At 49.7% G+C, this 19,070-nt stretch overlaps 1 protein-coding gene across 2 annotated transcripts in view; it reads left to right on the top strand.

Annotated features, from left to right (window-relative positions):
• LOC138498462 (zinc finger protein 271-like) overlaps positions 1-19,070 on the top strand; it is a 299,049-nt gene that overhangs the window by 246,424 nt on the left and 33,555 nt on the right. The window contains exon 1 of one of the 2 annotated variants that reach the window (XM_069622210.1): positions 405-535. The exons of the other annotated variant lie outside the window; for it this stretch is intronic. The gene's annotated coding sequence lies outside the window, so the exon portion shown is untranslated. Of the gene's footprint in view, positions 1-404; positions 536-19,070 lie in introns of those variants that run through there. 2 annotated transcript variants of the gene reach the window in all.

Below are 19,070 nucleotides of genomic sequence, written 5' to 3'. Positions count from 1 at the left end.
ATGAAATGGGCCGAATTCTAGGGTATAAATGCCCTCAGACTGACCCCAGCCCAGAATATGATATCACGTTTACATTGGCAAAACTTTATTTTAAGGTCCTTTACGAATCACGTTTTACCCCAAAAAAATACCGAGAAGTCTATAGGGATAAAATCACGTGTTCATAGTTATTTATAAACACAAATTTTATTGCATTATGAGTTAAACGCGAACATGAGGGCCCCTTGGTGAGAAGCAGGGGCAGGTGCTGGCGGGTTCGGGGGGGCGGGGGCGGTGGCAGGTGCCAGGGGAGGCAGAGGTGGGGTGTGTGGGAGGGGGGTGGAGCAAACGGGGAGGGATCTGAAATCGCGTAAGCATCATTGGATAAAACCGGAGTGGGAGCGGGTGTCCGAGCCCACTTGCGTCTAAAAAAAGCGGTGGGGGGCGTCACAGCCGGGCTCGCAGGCGCAGCAGCTGCACTCAGAGGAGGGGGCCCACTGGCTGGAGGCGAAAGACTCCTCCATGTGGATCGTGTGTTTTGCTCGTGGATTAGAAGGTGAGGGCGTGTGTCTTTCACCCCCATATATTCGTGTTCTCTTGACGTGTGCTGTGTGTGTGTGTGTGTGTGGTGGGGCTGTGTGTGTGTGGGGGAGGCAGCATGGCAGTGTGAGTCACATGTGGGCTGGTTGCAGTGTGTGGGAAGGGGTCTGAGTGTGTGTGTGTGGGGGGGCGTCTGTGTGTGGTGGTTCTGTCTGTGGGGGCCTGAAAATGTGTGTCTGTGGGGGGACTGAGTGTTTGTGTGTGGGGATGCCTGGGCGTGTGCAACAGGGTCTGAGCGTGAGTGTGAGAGAGAGTGAATGTGTGTGTGTTTGTGTGGGTGGACTCTATCTGTGTGGTGGTGGGGCTGAGGGTGTGTGTGTGGTAGGGCTGTGTGTGCGTGGTGGGGATGAGTAGGTGTGCTTGGTGGGGCTGAGTATGTGCGGTGGGGATTGGTGTGTGTGTATGTGTGAGGTGGGGCTGTGTGTGTCTGGGTGGGGCTGTATTTAGGTGGGCTGGGTGTGTGCGTGGTGGGGTTGTGTGTGTGTGTGTGTGGGGTGCTGAGTGTGTGTGCATTGTGGGGCTGAGTGTGAAAGCCAGTCGGTGTGTGTGTGGGTGTGGCAGGGTTCTGTGTGTGGGTATGGCAGGGCACTGTGTAGTGAGGTGTGTGTGGGGGTAGCCTCGGAGTGTGTGTGTGTTTGTGTGGGTGGACTCTATCTGTGTGGTGGTGGGGCTGAGGGTGTGTGTGTGGTAGGGCTGTGTGTGCGTGGTGGGGATGAGTAGGTGTGCTTGGTGGGGCTGAGTATGTGCGGTGGGGATTGGTCTGTGTGTATGTGTGGGGTGGGGCTGTGTGTGTCTGGGTGGGGCTGTATTTAGGTGGGCTGGGTGTGTGCGTGGTGGGGTTGTGTGTGTGTGTGTGTGTGTGTGTGTGGGGTGCTGAGTGTGTGTGCATTGTGGGGCTGAGTGTGAAAGCCAGTCGGTGTGTGTGGGTGTGGCAGGGTTCTGTGTGTGGGTATGGCAGGGCTCTGTGTAGTGAGGTGTGTGTGTGGGGGTAGCCTCGGAGTGTGTGTGTGTGTGGTGTGGGGGCAGGGTTGAGTGTGTTTGTTGTGTGGCTGAGTGTGTGGGGAGGCAACATGGGAGTGTGTGGGTGCTTGGTTCAGACCATGTGTGATGGAGAGAGTGTGGCGGGCATGGGTGTCGTGTGGGGAGGGGTCTGAATGTGCTTGTGTGTTGGGGGCTGTGTGTGGTGGGTGGGGGGCGAGGAGTCAGCAATAAAAGCCAGACACAAAGTTGCCATGTTTTTGGTTAATGGCTTTTATTAACCTAAAACGGTTTGGGAAAATGCCTCTGTGACCCTGCTCTCACAGGAATGTCCCTACCTAAAACCAAAAAGTAAGGTCCGGTCCATGTCAAGATGTCAAAATGAAAACTCTCCTTGTGTCCAAACGTTCTAACCTGACCCTCACACTACAAACTAAATTTTTAGGTGAAATGGAAATCTCTTTAGCCTGGTGAGTACAAACCGAGTTCATAAAGGAAAAATAGAACAACACATAAAGGTTCTCCAGGGTAAAAGAACCTCGGTTCCAGAGGGGGATGCCCTTCCCCTGAAATCTTCAACACTATGCCATCAATTCTTGGTCTAACAGTTCTTTGTGTCTTTCTTGGACCACAACAATCCTGTTGGTTACAAAGCTCCTTAGCCTTGTAGTTCCTTCTTACAAAAGGTCCTTCTTTTGTTGATAAACACAGTCCTTTCTTAGGACTTCCTATATATTTGCAACTGTTTGGTTTACTCCCCTGCCAGGGCTTCTTGTGCACTTGTGACTGCCGGGTATACTCCCCTGCCAGGGCTTCTTGTGCACTTGTGACTGCCTGTCTTACACCCCTGCCAGGGCTTCTTGTGCACTTGTGACTGCCTGGCCTGGACAGGGGAGTCAGGCCTGCCTGCCTGACTCCCCTGCCAGGCAGTGGTCGGAAGTGTATGAAAAGAAGTAGTGGAACTATGTTCCCTACTGGCCTGCACCGTTTCCCACATACCCCATTGCCGCGTCCCCTCCCATGCACAATACAAACCCCAAAACACATGCACCTACTGTTTAAGGGCACGTGCAGTGCAGTGCACCGAAAGTGCAAGTTTCAACTTCTTCCTACACTTTTATTTTAGAACGAAACCGTTCCGGAACGATTTCTTTTTAAAATAAAACTTAACGGTAAAACTTAATTAAAAGAAGTAGTGGAGCACCGCTCCCACCCACTTTCGACCACTGCTGCCAGGGCTTCTTGTGCACTTGTGACTGCCTGGTATACTCCCCTGCCAGGGCATCTTGTGCACTTGTGACTGCCGGGTATACTCCCCTGCCAAGACTTCTTGTGCACTTTTGACTGCCTGGTTTACTTGCTTGCCAGGACTTCTTATATTCATAGGTAACAGTTCCTTTTTTAATTCCACAATTGGATATATCTTCTTAGGTTTTGTATATCTGGTTGTTTCAACATTCGCTCTGGGTCTCCCCCATATCTGCATTCCATACACTCCTATATGGCTGGGGTTCGTATATGCAATATGCCTTCTTGGTTTGCAAACAATCTCCTTAATGTCTCTGTTGTTTTCAAGTTTACAAATTGTATTTGGGGTGGTCACTGAAACACCTCAGAGTCCCCATTTTGCTTGGGTTGACTCATCGGCTCTGTGTGGCATCTTCAAGCCCATTCACGCTAAAGCAGCAGAGCTTTGCTGCCTGCTTTCCACTCTGGACTGCTTCCACGTCACTCTGGTTCCTCTTGCAGCTTCACTTCAGCACGCCTACCTTCCTTCAGGTTCCAGTAGGTGAAACGTTGCTTTCTCTGGTTGCCGAACACCCAGAAAACTTCCCTTGGTTCCTGGCATGTCTGCGGCACGTCCTGCTCGTGCAATGTTCTTCCGCCTTCTTGCTGGCGAGCCACTTGGCTCTGCCATACCGGTCCGTGCTTCCAGAGACCACACGCCTCGCAGAGAGGTACAACTCCTTCCAAAGAGCAACAGCCTAGAGTTTGAGGCTCCTTCTGCTCTGCATCATTCCCTTCACCCTCCTTGTCCCAGTACTTGGGTGTTTGTGGGATATGGAGTCCATTGATGTTAACTGATGCAGATTACTTGGGAAATCACTTTCAATGGTTCCATATGACAAGCCAGCTCTATATGGAGGAGAATTAGAACTGGAAAAAGTATTCTTGGAGCTTTTACTTTTTAGACCAGGGATGTAAGTTTCGCCTAAAGGGTTTTGGGAAAAGTCTTCTCTATTTTCCCTAAAGGGGGTATAGATACATGGCAGTAGGCCATTGGGGTATTGGGTATTAAGAGTTTTCTTCGTGGCCAAATGGGGGATACAATGTCTCATCCATTGAAGCCATGACATCGCCCCGGAGGCTATCTCCTTCCATGTGATCCTCCCTCATATAGCCACCCCCAGGGTTAGAATCAGCTAGCGGCTGTCGTCCCATGGCCACATGGGAGGAGGTTACATCTGGGGGATCCGTGATTCATCACAGGGATCTGTGTGTGGGGGCAGATAATGTGTGTCTGTGTGTGTTGGGGGCCTGATTGTCTGTGTGTGGGGGCATATGAGTGTGTGGTGAGGCTGAGTCTGTGTATGGGGGCATCTGAGTGTGTGTGGCTGGGTATGGGTGTGTAGTGTGGCTGGGTATGGGTGTGTGCGGTGCTGAGTGTGCTGTGGGGTTGTGTGTGTGTGTGTACTGGGGCTGAGTGTGGGTAAGGGTTTTGCGTTTATGTTGGGGCTATGTGCTTGTGTGTTGGGGCTTTGTGCTTGTGTGTTGGGGCTATGTGTGTTTGTGTGTGTGGTGGGATTTTTTGTGTGTTGTGGGGCTGTGTGTGTGGTGGGGGCGGCAGTCTTGTAGTGCGTGTGGGGGGCTGAGTGTGTGTATTTTTGTGGCCAAGTGTGTAGGAGAGGTAGTTTGGGAGTGTGTGTGGGATGGGGTCTGGGTGCAGAGCGTGTGTGAGGGAGAGTGTAGAATGGTTATCGTGTGGGCAGGGGTCTGAGTGTGTTTGTGTGTGGGTGGGGGGCTGTGGGTGTGTGTGGGGTCTGTGTGCGGGGGGCTGAGAATGTGTGTATGTGGGAGGGGTTTATAGTGTGTGGTGGGGCTGAGTGTGGTGTGGGTGAGTGTGTATGTGTGGAGTGGGGCTGTGTGTAGTGGGGCTCTGTGTATGTGTGTGTGTGGGGGGACTTGGTGTCTGTGTGGGGAGGCCTGAGTGTGTGTGTGTGGGGAGGCTGTGTGTGTGGTGGAGCTGTGTGCGGGAGGGGCTGAGTGTGTGTGTGATGTGTGTGAGGCAGCTTGGGCGTGTGTGTGTGTGGGGTGGGGGCTGGGTGCAGAGCGTGTGTGAGAGGGACAATTTGGAGGGCTTGCCTGTAGTGTTTGGGCAGGGATCTGAGTGTTCGTGTGGGGGGGCTGTGCTTGTGGGGGGCTAGTGGTGTGTAGAGGGACTGATGGACGTGTGTGTGTCTGTGTGTCTGTGTGTGTATGTGTGGGGTGGGGCTGAGCTTGACCTCTTCTAGGACACCCCCATTTATTTGAACTCAACTTTCTTTGAAAAGAAATATTGGTTGGTGCATTTTTTCAGAGACCATCAAATGTGATGCTTTCTCCCCAAGAGTTGACTTTTTCGGGTTGTTGTGTTTCTAGTGGCATTAGTACATCTCAGAACCCACTGGTGGTGCAGATGGGAGTGTCCTGCATATGTATGTAACCTCATCAATCAACTTTCTTTTTAAAACTTGAACATTCCATTGGGAGGCCTTATTGCTCGATTCAGATCCTGAAAACGAAATCTGTTGACGCCAATATACCTTGACTAAGCATTTTTGCAGCTTAACTGAAAGATGAAATGTGGTCAAGCTGCACACATGTCTCTCTCACATACTCTTCACACTACCTATAGCACCCACGCCCTACTCTAAGACACTGTGCACAACACATCTGTCATTAGAATGCAGCTATCCCCCATTTCGCTAACAGAACACAGAGAGGGCAGGATCCCTTTCCTTTCCTCATAGCCGAGGATCCCTACGCTGCTGCCGTAACCATCCGCTCATGCTACAAGAGCAGCTGAGTCTACATCGCCACGATCCAGTGCACCATCATTAATATAGGTGAGCACGTCGGTGCCACTAAGAAGCACCTTGTCTAACATCTGCTACAGATCCTTGATCGCCATTCCACATTCCCATTTGATATACGAGGCGGCAGCCTGTTTCTAAGATGGCCGCCCCCTCCACAGTAAGCCTGGCGTTGCGTTGCTAGGCAACGCCGCACGCATCTTGTATGACGCATATCTGCTGGCGAGGCAGAAGCCGGCCCGCCACTGGTGCGCGGTGCAGGCTATATCCCTTGTGACTACGAACTGCTAAGGTAGGCCACCTTCATTGACACTTTGTCTCTCCCACTGACCCGCGCCCATCTTTGGTCGCCTTCCAAAATCCGTCTGCACTTGCAAAAGCTGTGCCCAGTCACCACGACCGCACTGCCACCAACTTCACGGATTTACTGACTATCTTTCTAAAAAGTCTAATCCTCGCTATTATTTTGTCAAAAAGGTTGCTGCATATCCTGTTTAAATTGAGTCCTTTAATGCTGTGATGCCTCATTGCTGCACTCTCTACTTATATTGGTTGCCGCTCGCCTATCAAAAGTGCTTGCCGGATAATATGTTTGCTCTGACTGCTACCCAATTGTTAAAATTGATTGCCGTCCATTTTTGTCCATGGTTTAGTGGCACATATTCTGTTTAAATCCATTACTAGCTATCGTGATATTGACCCGCACCTCACCTACACTCCACCCACCACACAGCATTTTTCCCCCCACCTGCCTACCAATGCATCCTGTCACACGACCCCTACCACATCACACGTCCAATAACCAGCACACACACTGCATCACCCTCATTCTGCACCTCCTCACTGCCCTAACCCCTACACTAGCCACCCTCAGGCACACTGACCCTGCCATAATGTCTACCTATATCACACACCTCTCGGCCCACACTCCATATCAGCACACCTGTTCAGTCAACATTACCCCCACAAGCTACCCTACGGCCAACCCCCAAACCAACCTAGGATTTAGTTTCTCTAGGCTTAGAACACGCACCAAGCCCATTCTGCACCCCAGCCTGCCCATCTCTACAGACATCAGAAATCACAAACCAGGCTCACGCTCAACCTTCCCAACAACCAGCAAGCTCCCGTACACCGACCGTTCCCAGTGGGTCCCCTCACCCAACCCACGTGCACACCCTTGCCATTCACCGCGCCACCTCGCCTCGCAAGCCCTCCAGCCACCACCCTCCCCCGCCTGAACAACGCCCCACACCCTACCGCCACCCCCAAAAAACATGCACCTGCACAGCCTCTCAAATTTGCTCTCATTAACGCTCGCTCCCTCCCCACCCATGCCCTCGAGATCAACAACCTCATCACCACCTACGACTTAGACATACTTGCCCTCACTGAATCCTGGCTCCATGATGCATCAGGCCCTGCCATCTCCCTTGCCCTCCCGCAAGGTTACTCTATCCTTCGACAGGAACATCAGCTCGCAAAAAGTGGAGGTGTAGCCCTTATATCTAAGGACACACTTTCCATTAGGCAATGTGATTACCCATGGGAAGGCAACACCAACCTACTCTCAGACAAGCTGTCCCTGTCCCCCAATTGCACTATAAGCATACACATCATCTGCAGGCCCCCAGGCACAGCCCCGACTTCCAAGGGCACCTCCTCCATATTGTAGGTAGCAACTTAAAAAGCTCCACCAAAACCATCCTGCTCAGAGATTTCAATTTAGGTCTCAACGATCCAGAAGACAAAGCAGCCCTAGCCAAAGATCTCAAAGACCTTGGATTCTCACAAAAAGTCACAAGCCCGACTCATGGTAAAGGCTGCACCCTTGACTGGGTGGCAGACCTCAACTGCTCCACCACCGTGGTATCCAACACTGCTTACCCGTGGACTGACCATAATTGCATCCAGTTCACAGTTCCCACCACTAAAGTACTTTCTCGCGCTCCCCCAGCCATGGTCAGAAGCTCCAAAAAATCAACCAAGGACAACCTCTCCCCTACCTGGATTTCTCTGAACTTAAACCTCCCTTCTCAAGCGACACCAGCTCTCTCGCTGACATCTACTCCCACACCCTCACAAGAGCCATTGACGGTATAGCCCCGATTGAAGCTAAAAAGGAAAGAAAATCCATGCACACCAACGCATGGTTCACAGAAGACTTACTAGCCCTTCACACCAGCAAACGGCTAGTCCTATCCAATTGGCAGGCCAAACCTAGTGAACGCACACTAGTAGAATTCAAAAGGCTATCCACACAATACATAAAAGCCATGTTCAAAGCAAAGATCGACTCCTTCAACCACCGTATCACTAACGCCAACTCCAAATCAAAGGAAATGTTCTCTATCTTTAAAGACCTCATCACTTCTTCAACCAGCTCCGACAAGATCATTAAAGACGAAGCCTGGTGCTCCAGCATTCAGGCAGCCATGCTAAACAAAATTAAACTTCTCCAAGACAAAATTCAAACTCAATATAAAGCACTTCCAAACCCGCCCGTCGGGCAACGCCCAGCACCGCCCCTCACAGACCTTCCGCCCTTCTCTTCTCCTTCAGAGATGTCTCCGAAGCGGAAGTCATAAACTTACTCCAACATCTCAAACCATCCATGTGTAAAGGGGACACCTGCCCCCCCAACATCATGAAAGATTGCGCCGAGTCCCTGGCTCCTATCCTCACAGCATTCATCAATGCCTCCCTTACCACAGCTACGGTCCCTTCCAACCTTAAAGAAGCCTGGGTCTGCCCCCTTCTAAAAAAAAAAAAAAATCCCTGGACCCCAACTCCCCGAATAAGTACCGCCCGATCACTACCATCCCCTTCTTTCTCAAGATCCTAGATAAAGCAGCCCACAATCAGATCCAACACTTCATACAATCCTACGCCATCCTAGGCAAAAGGCAATCACGTTTCCACAAAGGCCACAGCACTGAAACCGCCCTCCTAGACCTCAAAAACCCAATAATTAAGATAACAGACACAGGCAAACCAGCCCTGCTGCTGCTACTGGACCTCTCATCAGCGTTCGATCTCGTTGATCATAAAATCCTTACCTCCCATCCCACCAACGCAGCTCATTTCTCCGAAGAAGCCACCTCCTGGATAACCTCATTCCTAGAAGGCAGAGCCATGAAGGTCTTCTCGGTTCAGGCTAATGCCGAGCCAGCCACCATCCTTTGCGGAGTCCCCCAGGGCTCCTGCACAGCACCTACACTATACAACCTATTTACTAAACCACTCTTCGATAAACTGGACTCCCTCGGCATAGCTTACACAAACTATGCCGATGATGCACAAGTCCTCCTCCCTCTAACCGGTTCCTACGACCTAGACTCAGCAGCCCTCCTCCAAATTTACTCCTCCATTCAAGCCTGGGTGGCAGCCAATGGACTCTGCCGCAACGGAGATAAGACTGAGATCCTCCTCCTAGGCCCTAAAGAAACCTAGTCTAAACTCAACCAACAATACTGCAACTTCACCATCGACAACACCACTATCCCGGTCTCCTCATTGGTGAAGACCCTCTGAGTCTACTTAGACTCTTCCCTGTCTATGTCACGTCAAGTCAGTGCTATTGCCTCTGCCTCCGCCCATACTACCAAACTAACAGCCATTATACCCTTTTTATCTAACCAAACCTGCCTCTCCATCGCTCGAGCCACCATCAGAGCTAAATTAGACTACTGCAATGCTCTCCTAGCAGGCACTTCAGCCAAAAACCTAAATAGACTCCAAATAGTCCAAAATAATGCGCTTAGAGCTGCCCTTAGTATGCCCAAAAGAGACCACATCACACAGGCCAGAGGGTCCGCCCACTGGCTCCCTGTAAAAGATAGAATCACATTCAAGACCCTCACCCTCACGCATAAATGCTTAAGCTTTTCCGCCCCGTCCTACTTGTCTGATACCATCACCAGAGAGTCCTCAGAGCACCCCAAAAGAAGCCATTATGCCAACCAACTCTGCATCCCACCCATCAAAAGAGCCAAAGCACGTGGGATTGGTTTTCCTCACATAGCTCCCAAACTCTGGAACGACCTACCCAAAGCGCTGAGACCTCCCTCACTGCTTTCCGCAAAGGCCTCAAAACCAAACTCTTTAACTAACTCCCACTCCCCTCCCCTGCCTCCCCCACCCCGATTCTATGCATACTCCTGTACCGCTATGTAACCATGTTGTGGCTTATCTGCCTTACTCTCCTGTAACCAACAACGATTTCTTATTGTCCGTAACTGCGCCACGATGTCTCTTTATAAATGTTAGCATATAAATAAATAAATAAAATACGGCTAACTGCCCATATAATGTCTCTCTCCAGACTCCCTCTCTGCACCCACCCACATGCCTGCTCAACATGGGTGACTAGACTTGGCCACCCCTTCCTACCTTCGTATTGTCTCAAATGCATGCTATAACTCTGGCAAATTTCCCATACTTGGACTTCAGTCACCCAAGATCGTTGAAACTCCCGCATGTTGAGCCCATACCAAGGGGGAAAGGCGCTCTACAAATGCCTGTTACATTACATTACATTATATACTAGCACATATTTGTAGCATCTGGGAAAAAAGTGACATCTTGGCAAATGGGTCATACACGACACATTTGCCAAGATGTCACTAATTCTCATATCAAAGATAAATATAGTTTTTTTTTTTTTGTTTTTTTTTTTTTGCGTTTATCAATTTTATGATTTTGCAAAGTGGTTTACTTCATTCTCTTCACTTCTATGTACTTTAGTTTCAGTTTCAGTGTAGACGTTTTATGTTGTTTTTGTGCATTCATCCAGTGCAGCTTTTAAAAATTTTTGTCGTTGCTATGGACCATGAAGTTCTTGACCCACTCATTAAGCGGGCCCACCACACTTCTTCGTCGTATTGGGAGAAAGGTTCAAGTAGGGGGCCAAGAAAAGCTTTTCTCCATTTGGTGGTCTTTGGGCATTTTAAGAGAAGGTGTTTCACTGACTCCTTTTCAGATTTGCTTTTGCACAAGCGACATTGATTTGTGGCAGAAAGGCCCCTTATCGCCCGGATTTCGTTGGTTGGGAGTAAGTTCAACCTTGCCCTAAGTAGGGTTGAACGTAGAGCTTTGTCCGGAAATCTTTTGAATATTTCGAGCGTGGCATCCAGTTTTTTAGGTTGAGGAGACAGGTGGTTTAGAAGTTTGTTTTTTTCAGCCGTAGTGTGGGTTTCAATCCAGTCCTCTTGGTCCATTTTCTTTTTCACTTTGGTAGGGTTACCGATCAGTGTCTCTTCTGAGCAGGCGATGTTGTCCAGGGTGGCTCTTTGTTTAAATCCCTATGTGGTCAGCATCTTGCACGTACCGTTGAGCATTTCAGTATTTATCAAGTTGTAAAGTGGGGGGGATTCCTGCATGAGTATTTTCCTGAAGAGTGACATTTCTCCTGCCTCTTTTGCTGCTTTCAAAGATCGGAGGCCTAGTTTGCGTCTAATGCCTGCGATTGGTGTTGAATCCGGTAATTGGAGGACCTTCTGCCAGAAGTATCCCTCCAGTTTGGCCCATATCGCAGTGGGGAGAGTAGGTTGTGCTTCTCCTCCGTAGACCAGGCAGGGGACCACCTTTCCTTTGTAAAATTTCAGGACCGGTAACAGAGAAAACCGTCCATACTTTCTGTCGATGATCCGTACCTGTGTTGTCAGTTTACGAGTTTTTTCCCACAGATGCTTTTGCGCTGTGACTTCTGATTTGGAGCTATCCATCATCACACCAAGATAATTAAAGTGTTTTACGACCTCTAATGCGGCTTTTTCAATGTGCCAGATCGGCTTCTTTTTTTGCCTCTTCCCGGATGGTTTTTCCAGTATCAGAATTTTCGTCTTTTCCTTATTAATCTCCAGGTTGTTTGTGGATATGTAGGAAGCCAGATTGTCTAGTTGTCTTTGTAGACCAATTTCTGTCTGGTCGAGGAGGATTATATCATCGGCATAAAGAAGTCGAGCTAGAGGCGTTTGGCCGATTTTTGGAGGGAACGATCTTGTTTGGTTTGCGCTTTCTTTATTATCCCCCAAAAAAGAGATGAACAAAGCAGGCGCCAGGGGGCATCCCTGCTTAACCCCTCTGAATGTTGGAATGACTTCAGAGAGTAGACCTTGATGGTTCAGTTTAACTCTTATGGAGGTTTTTGTATGGAGAGCTTTGATGGGCTCCAGTAGGGACCCCGGGCAGTTCCAGGCAGACAGTTTGGACCATAGTAACTCTCTGTCGACTTGGTCAAAGGCCTGGGTCAGGTCTATGAAGGCTAAGAAGACTCTTCCAGGGCCTTCCATAAGTTTGCTCTTCAAGATGCTGAGGATCAGAATGTTGACTTGGGTTCCGCAGTTTTTCATGAAGCCCGCTTGAAAAGGGTCGTTGCATTCGGCCGATTTAGCCCAGGTTTGAAAGTTCCTTTGTATGAGCGAGCCATAGATCTTTCCAATGGTATCCAACAAAGCGATTGGGCGGTAGTTTGCCGGAGCCAACCTGTCACCTTTCTTGTAAATGGGGGCAACAACTGAGGTAGACCAAGAGACTGGGATTGATTTGGACAAGGTACAGTTTTGGAAGACTTGACTAATAAAGGTCGCCCATTCAGACGGGTGGTTTTTCAAGTCGATATTTGTGATTCCGTCGGGACCCGGAGCTCTTGATGGTTTTAGCCTTTTTATTGCTGCCGTAATGTCTTCAATATCGGAGAAGTCTGCCCAAGGAGTAAGGTCTAATGGTGCAACTGTTTTGGGAGCAGTTCCCTCGGGAAGTTTGAAAGTGGACGAGAAGTGAACTGTCCAGGCAGCCTCTGCGACACAGTTTGATGTCGAGGACGACGTCTTGTTATCGTTCTTTTTTTATCAGTTGCCAAAAAGCTCCGGAATTTTTGTCTGCTAGTTTCTTTAGCATTTCTTCGGCGTCTTTCTGGTATAGAGCTGATCGGTGGAATCTTAGCCAGGATTTGTAGTTTTTCTGCTCTAGCAAGTAGATTTTATCTGCGTCGCTCGTTTTTAAATTTGCCGCTTGTCTCTTCAGTTTCCTGAGTTCTCGCCTTTTGAGTACTAGATCTAAGTTGTACTCGTGCAGCGGGTTTGTTGCAGCCTTCCTTTTTTTCTGTGCTTTTGAGTAATATGGAATCAGCAGCGGTTGGTAGTCTGCTACATAAGTTGTACCTCCAGATTCTCTGTATTCCTGCCGTTCGTAATTTCTCGTCAGTTCTCTAATCCTTTCACTCGTAAGTCTGAGTCGGTTTCCTTAGGCAGTGGGTTCTAGGACTTCAGACAGGAGTATTCTTGTGCTGTTCTCCGATTGCCAGCTGATTTTCAGGATGTTGTGATCGCTCTGTTGTTCGCAATGTTTCAAATGAACCCAACCGTGCTAGCATGGCCCCAGATGTGTAGATATAATCTATAGTCCCCTTTTGTGCACCTCTTTCCCAGGACGGGATGGGATTTTCTGGTAGGAGAGCTTCCTCAATGTTGTGGAGGTTTCTGGTATTCATAAGTGTCTGCCATTTTTCCCCACGGGACACGGCCTTGGTTTTTTCTCTCAGGTTGATGGTTTTTTGTCCCTTTTTTGGACAGGTCGCATTCAGGTCGCCACTGCTTCTTCGTATGATGATAGGATTCTGTCAATCTCTGTTTCGATGATATTGAGGAATTTCTCATCGGTGATGGACTGTGGGTTCCAGTATGTGGTGATTATGGCCAGCAGTTTGGTCTCCTTTTGGTTTTCTTTTCCAATTTTATGTTTCTCTGACCTGACTTCAGAAGGGGAAGCCCATTCCACAAGCGCACCGCTAGGTGGTTTTGACTTGCGGCCAGACACTTCTTAATTGTGAGACCGGTTCCGTTCCGAACTGCCACCAAAAGTCCAGGCGACCCAGCCGACCCTTACTAGCTGCCGCGACCATGACGGAAAAACCATCGATTCCAGGTTTGTCGAGGAGCCATGTTTCTTGAAGTGTAATGATGTCGTATTCGGCGAGGTTCACTTCGCCTGGTCTGGTAAGGTGATTGAATCCTCTTGTATTCCAGGACATCATTGTGATATCAGAGCAAACTTTAGACTTTGTGTGGTGTGAAGCTGCTAAAATTGAGAGTTGCATTGTGTCTCTGGTTGGCAGGCTCACCTGGGTTGGTTGCTATTTTTTCGCTGAGGACTTTGGTGCTTTGGGCAGCCACGCTAATAATTGTTTTATGGGAGCAAATGAGGACGAAATATTTGATGATTGTGAGGGTGACTGTGAGCTCGTCTCTTCGTTTGTAGTGGCGCTCTCGAAGTTTCTTGGGGGTTTAGATAGGCCTTTTGAAGTATGGCTTGTGGTGCATTCTTCTCTTTCTATCGCCGATGAGGTATGGCTTTCTTTTCTTTTTGTGCCTAAGCCCTCTTTGGCTGAGTCATGTGAAGAAGCAGTCTGTTGGCTTGTAGATTTGGCAGGGTCGCGAGAATTCCAGTTTGTTTTTTTTGCAGACTGATTTTTGGCGTACTCCGTCTTCGCCGCGTGGTTATGATCCTTTTCCGCTGAGCTGGACCATTCTATGATGGTATACCCGCATTTTCGGAGGTCGCTAAAGTCGTCGCTTGAACCTCTCTTTACCGCATGCACTTTGACATGGAGGAATGCCTTGGCTCTGCGGTCTTTGTGGTAAGGTTCCACTAGCGTTAGATCTGACGTAGTCAAGTGTTTTAGGTTTTTGGAGTGTTTCAGAATTTGTAAAACCGTTCCTCTGTTTAGTGTTATTGCTTCTGAATTTTGTGGGATCTGTTCGATCTTGAATATAATAGACGGAGGAAAGTTTTGCTGTGGTCTGTGGACTCGTGAAGAGAATTTTTGTCTGTTAGGACTGTTTGGCTTATTCCGTCTTCTTGAGCTGTCCGGACTTCTTCTGCTTCTTGGATTCCGGTAGTCGATGTCCCTTACTTCCGCCTCTTTGTGATGGTCTTTTGTTGAAGGTGGACGGTTTCTCATTTCTTGTGGGCCTCTCGGAATTCTAAGGGAGTTAACTTGTGACTCTTCCTCCCGAAGTCCACTCTGTCGCCTGCGTTTTTTTGAGAGTGGGGATTTAGGCATAATGCCTTTGGTAGGCTTTTTTTGTTTTTCAAAGTGCCAGTTCTGTGGATCTGCTGCGTTAGACGGTGATGAGTGGGTAGTTAAATTCATAAAGTTATCATCTCTCAAGAAGTCTTCCATTGTAATAGGGGACTTACATGGATTTACCGGGATAGAAGTTACCGTCTGTTGAGCATCCGATGGTATAGGTCTCTGCGATGCGTTTACCTTGTGGGCTTTTGTTTTTGGCCTGACTGAAGGGCCCGTTTGGATCAACATGGGCTGTGAGTCTCTTTGTGTACGGGATTCTATGCCTTCGTCGGACTGCAGCGGCGCCTTTGCTGGATCGACCCTGTTTGAGGGCGTTGATACATCTTCCCTGGTTTTCGAATGGTTCCTGGATTCCTCCAATTTTGCGGGTTGACCTTTTGGTTGTTGGTGCTGGGTACTGGGACCCCAAGCTCCTTTTTCTGTCAAAGGTACAGTGGATGTGGCCAGGAGCACAGGCAGGAGCTGGCTTTTTTTTTTGTTTGTTTTGAGGAGCAGATGAGTTGGTTGAAGACCACTTGTTTTCCAGTACTTGTTGATTAGATGTCAGCTGTTGCCCAAATAGGAAGGCAGTTTCTGTTTGGGATCCTTGATCGGTTGAGTCTCTGATCTTGATGGGTCTCTGCTTTGACAGCTTCGGTGTAGAGGGCGGTCTAGAAGACATGAGCAGAATCTTGTTGAAAAGTTCAGAGTCTAACTTTTCTTTTGCTGCGATATACCCTTCCAGATAAATCAGTTTCGTGTGGGTCATTGCGAGCAAGGTTGTTTGGTCTTTTAGAGAGTCACTTATTGCCTCGTATAGCTTGCCAAACGGGGCTAAAGCGATGGTGATCGCGGACATGAGAGTTGTTATGTCTAATCGCTTGGGAGGTGATTCTTTCTGAGTTTCATCTTGATTAAGGTCTCCTAAATTGCTGTTTCTTCTTGGTGTAGCTCGGGGCGATGTCGGGGTGGGGGTCGGATTTTGCTCCCGTCTCTTCTCCCTTACTCTCCAACTTAAATCCTTGTCAATTGGAGATAAGTTTGCTGATTGTGGAGGGAAGCTTATGGGAGAACTTGACTGGTTTCCCGTTGCTTTGCCCTGATTAGGGGACGCGGAGAAAGGATCATTTTCAGCTAGAGGGGCGCTTGCTCTCTCTGCTTGGCCCTTGTTTCTGGTGGCGTTGGTACATGTGAGAACCCACCGGTGGTGTCTATGGAGTGTCCCGCATGTAGGTAGTGTTTTTATATTTGTTTTCACTTTTTCTGTCGTCTGGGTACTTCGGTCCGATGCCCTGGAACTCCTTGTCGGGTAACATTTTGAGTTTGACGTTGCCTCAAAAATGCATTACATATTTCGTGAATTTAAATGAGATGGCTGCAAGGACATGTCACTAGTGAGCTTCCAAATGAATTTTCAGCACTCTCGGTGCCTCCGTCACCGAGGAAAACGCACATTTCGCTGCATCACCAGTGATGCTGAGTGAAAAAAAGAAAAAAAAGTCTGTAAAATGCACGAAACAAAAATGTAGGGGCATTATAACATACATTCACTGCAGTTTATATCCAAATGTTAAAAACAGCACGGGGAAAAAAACAAATCCAGCCTCATATGTGAGACGGCCCATTTCAGGAAAGCAGCACATGTGATGCACAAACATCACTTGCAAACAAACAGTGATGTTTCAAAGCCTGACCTTTGAATCAAGCCCAAAAAAAGGTGTTTTTAAAAATGTTTTAGGATACCCCCGTTATTTGAACGCAACTTTCTTTGGAAAAAAATGTTGGTGGGTGCATTTTTTTCAGAGACATGTGATGCTTGCTCCCCAAGAGTTGGCTTTGTTGGGGCTGTAACTCGACCTCGGGGAATTACCTGACTTGGTAAGGCACCCCCCGTTGGTGTTTATTATGTAGCAGTCGTGAACATGTGAAGTAGATTTAACAACCAAGGTAGCATTTAGGAAAAAGTGACTTCTTGGAAAATGGGTCACATGTGACGCATACAATGTCACCAATTCTCATGTCAAGGCTAAATATAGGTTTTGTATTTCTGGTGGTATTAGAACATCTCGGAACCCACCGGTGGTCTAGAATGAGTGTCCCGCATATGTAGGTTCGCTTTGATGGGGCTGGGCTTACCTTGATGGGGCTGGGCTTACCTTGATGGGGCTGGGCTTACCTTGATGGGGCTGGGCTTGCCTTGATGGGGCTGGGCTTGCCTTGATGGGGCTGGGCTCGCCTTGATGGGGCTGGGCTCGCCGTGATGGGGCTGGGCTCGCCGTGATGGGGCTGGGCTCGCCGTGATGGGGCTGGGCTCGCCGTGATGGGGCTGGGCTCGCCGTGATGGGGCTGGGCTCGCCGTGACGGGGCTGGGCTCGCCGTGACGGGGCTGGGCTCGCTGTGACGGGGCTGGGCTCGCTGTGACGGGGCTGGGCTCGCTGTGACGGGGCTGGGCTCGCTGTGACGGGGCTGGGCTCGCTGTGACGGGGCTGGGCTCGCTGTGACGGGGCTGGGCTCGCTGTGACGGGGCTGGGCTCGCTGTGACGGGGCTGGGCTTGCCTTGATGGGGCTGGGCTTGCCTTGATGGGGCTGGGCTTGCCTTGATGGGGCTGGGCTTGCCTTGATGGGGCTGGACTTGCCTTGATGGGGCTGGACTTGCCTTGATGGGGCTGGACTTGCCTTGATGGGGCTGGACTTGCCTTGATGGGGCTGGGCTTGCCTTGTTGGGGCTGGGATTGCTTTGATACGGTCTTGGTAGGGCTGGACTTGCTTTGATGGGATGGGCTTGCCTTGGTAGGGTTGGGCTTTCCCTTATAGGACTTGGCTATTTAAATGCCACCTCTGTCTGTAGTGACGTTGCTGTCACAGCAGCTGTCAAACAGGACCCATGCGACCTCTGACCCTGCTCTGTGCCACTGTAGAGCAGGGGCTGCAGATCAGGAGGCTGATGCAGCAGAGCTTTCTGAAAGGGGGTCTATTCAGCTGATCATCCCTTCTGAGATGGAATTTCCTGCATCATTTTACTATTTAGTAGAAATACAAAAAGCAACTAATTCATTTGTCAGTGATTTGTGTACCACTGCCCGGGGATGACTTCCCCCTAAAACAGACCATTTGGGCTGGGCTCGCCGTGATGGGGCTGGGCTCGCCGTGATGGGGCTGGGCTCGCTGTGATGGGGCTGGGCTCGCTGTGACGGGGCTGGGCTCGCTGTGACGGGGCTGGGCTCGCTGTGACGGGGCTGGGCTCGCTGTGACGGGGCTGGGCTCGCTGTGACGGGGCTGGGCTCGCTGTGACGGGGCTGGGCTCGCTGTGACGGGGCTGGGCTCGCTGTGACGGGGCTGGGCTCGCTGTGACGGGGCTGGGCTCGCTGTGACGGGGCTGGGCTTGCCTTGATGGGGCTGGGCTTGCCTTGATGGGGCTGGGCTTGCCTTGATGGGGCTGGACTTGCCTTGATGGGGCTGGACTTGCCTTGATGGGGCTGGACTTGCCTTGATGGGGCTGGGCTTGCCTTGTTGGGGCTGGGATTGCTTTGATACGGTCTTGGTAGGGCTGGACTTGCTTTGATGGGATGGGCTTGCCTTGGTAGGGTTGGGCTTTCCCTTATAGGACTTGGCTATTTAAATGCCACCTCTGTCTGTAGTGACGTTGCTGTCACAGCAGCTGTCAAACAGGACCCATGCGACCTCTGACCCTGCTCTGTGCCACTGTAGAGCAGGGGCTGCAGATCAGGAGGCTGATGCAGCAGAGCTTTCTGAAAGGGGGTCTATTCAGCTGATCATCCCTTCTGAGATGGAATTTCCTGCATCATTTTACTATTTAGTAGAAATACAAAAAGCAACTAATTCATTTGTCAGTGATTTGTGTACCACTGCCCGGGGATGACTTCCCCCTAAAACAGACCATTTGGGTTCAGCCGTGGAAGCTCCCTTTGTTTTCTCTGGGAAAGCTTGCCACCTTCCCAAGAAAACAAGATATACCCCCAGGGGGTAGGAAGGGGATTAATGCATCCAAGGGACACCCCTAGAACCATTCTGCCAGTACAATGGGGCATCAGACCAAACTGGTAAGTACTGGAGTCTATTTAATGTAAGGCAAACTGAGGAGAGGGACAAGTTGTAGTAGCTCTGGGGAGAAGTTACAGCCATGAGAAAGCCCCCCCTCCCCACACTATGAATATCCTGGCAACTACACTTCCTGTGGCTCCTCCCCAGGGGTGGACTGGCCCATAGGGAACTCTTGAGATTCTGTGCACCCTGGGCCTCTTTTGTGTAGTATTTTCACATTCTTCTATAGGAAAAGGGTTGAGCTTGCTGAAAATGTGTAACATGGGGCCACTTCGAAAATTATTTCCAGGGCCTCTTTTGCTTCC

This window comes from Ambystoma mexicanum, chromosome 5q (assembly GCF_040938575.1).
Source record: "Ambystoma mexicanum isolate Mex_15411 chromosome 5q, UKY_AmexF1_1, whole genome shotgun sequence".
NCBI classification, from domain to species: Eukaryota; Metazoa; Chordata; class Amphibia; order Caudata; family Ambystomatidae; genus Ambystoma; species Ambystoma mexicanum.
Note: the sequence above shows the minus strand (reverse complement) of the source record. Positions and strands in the feature narration are given on the sequence as shown.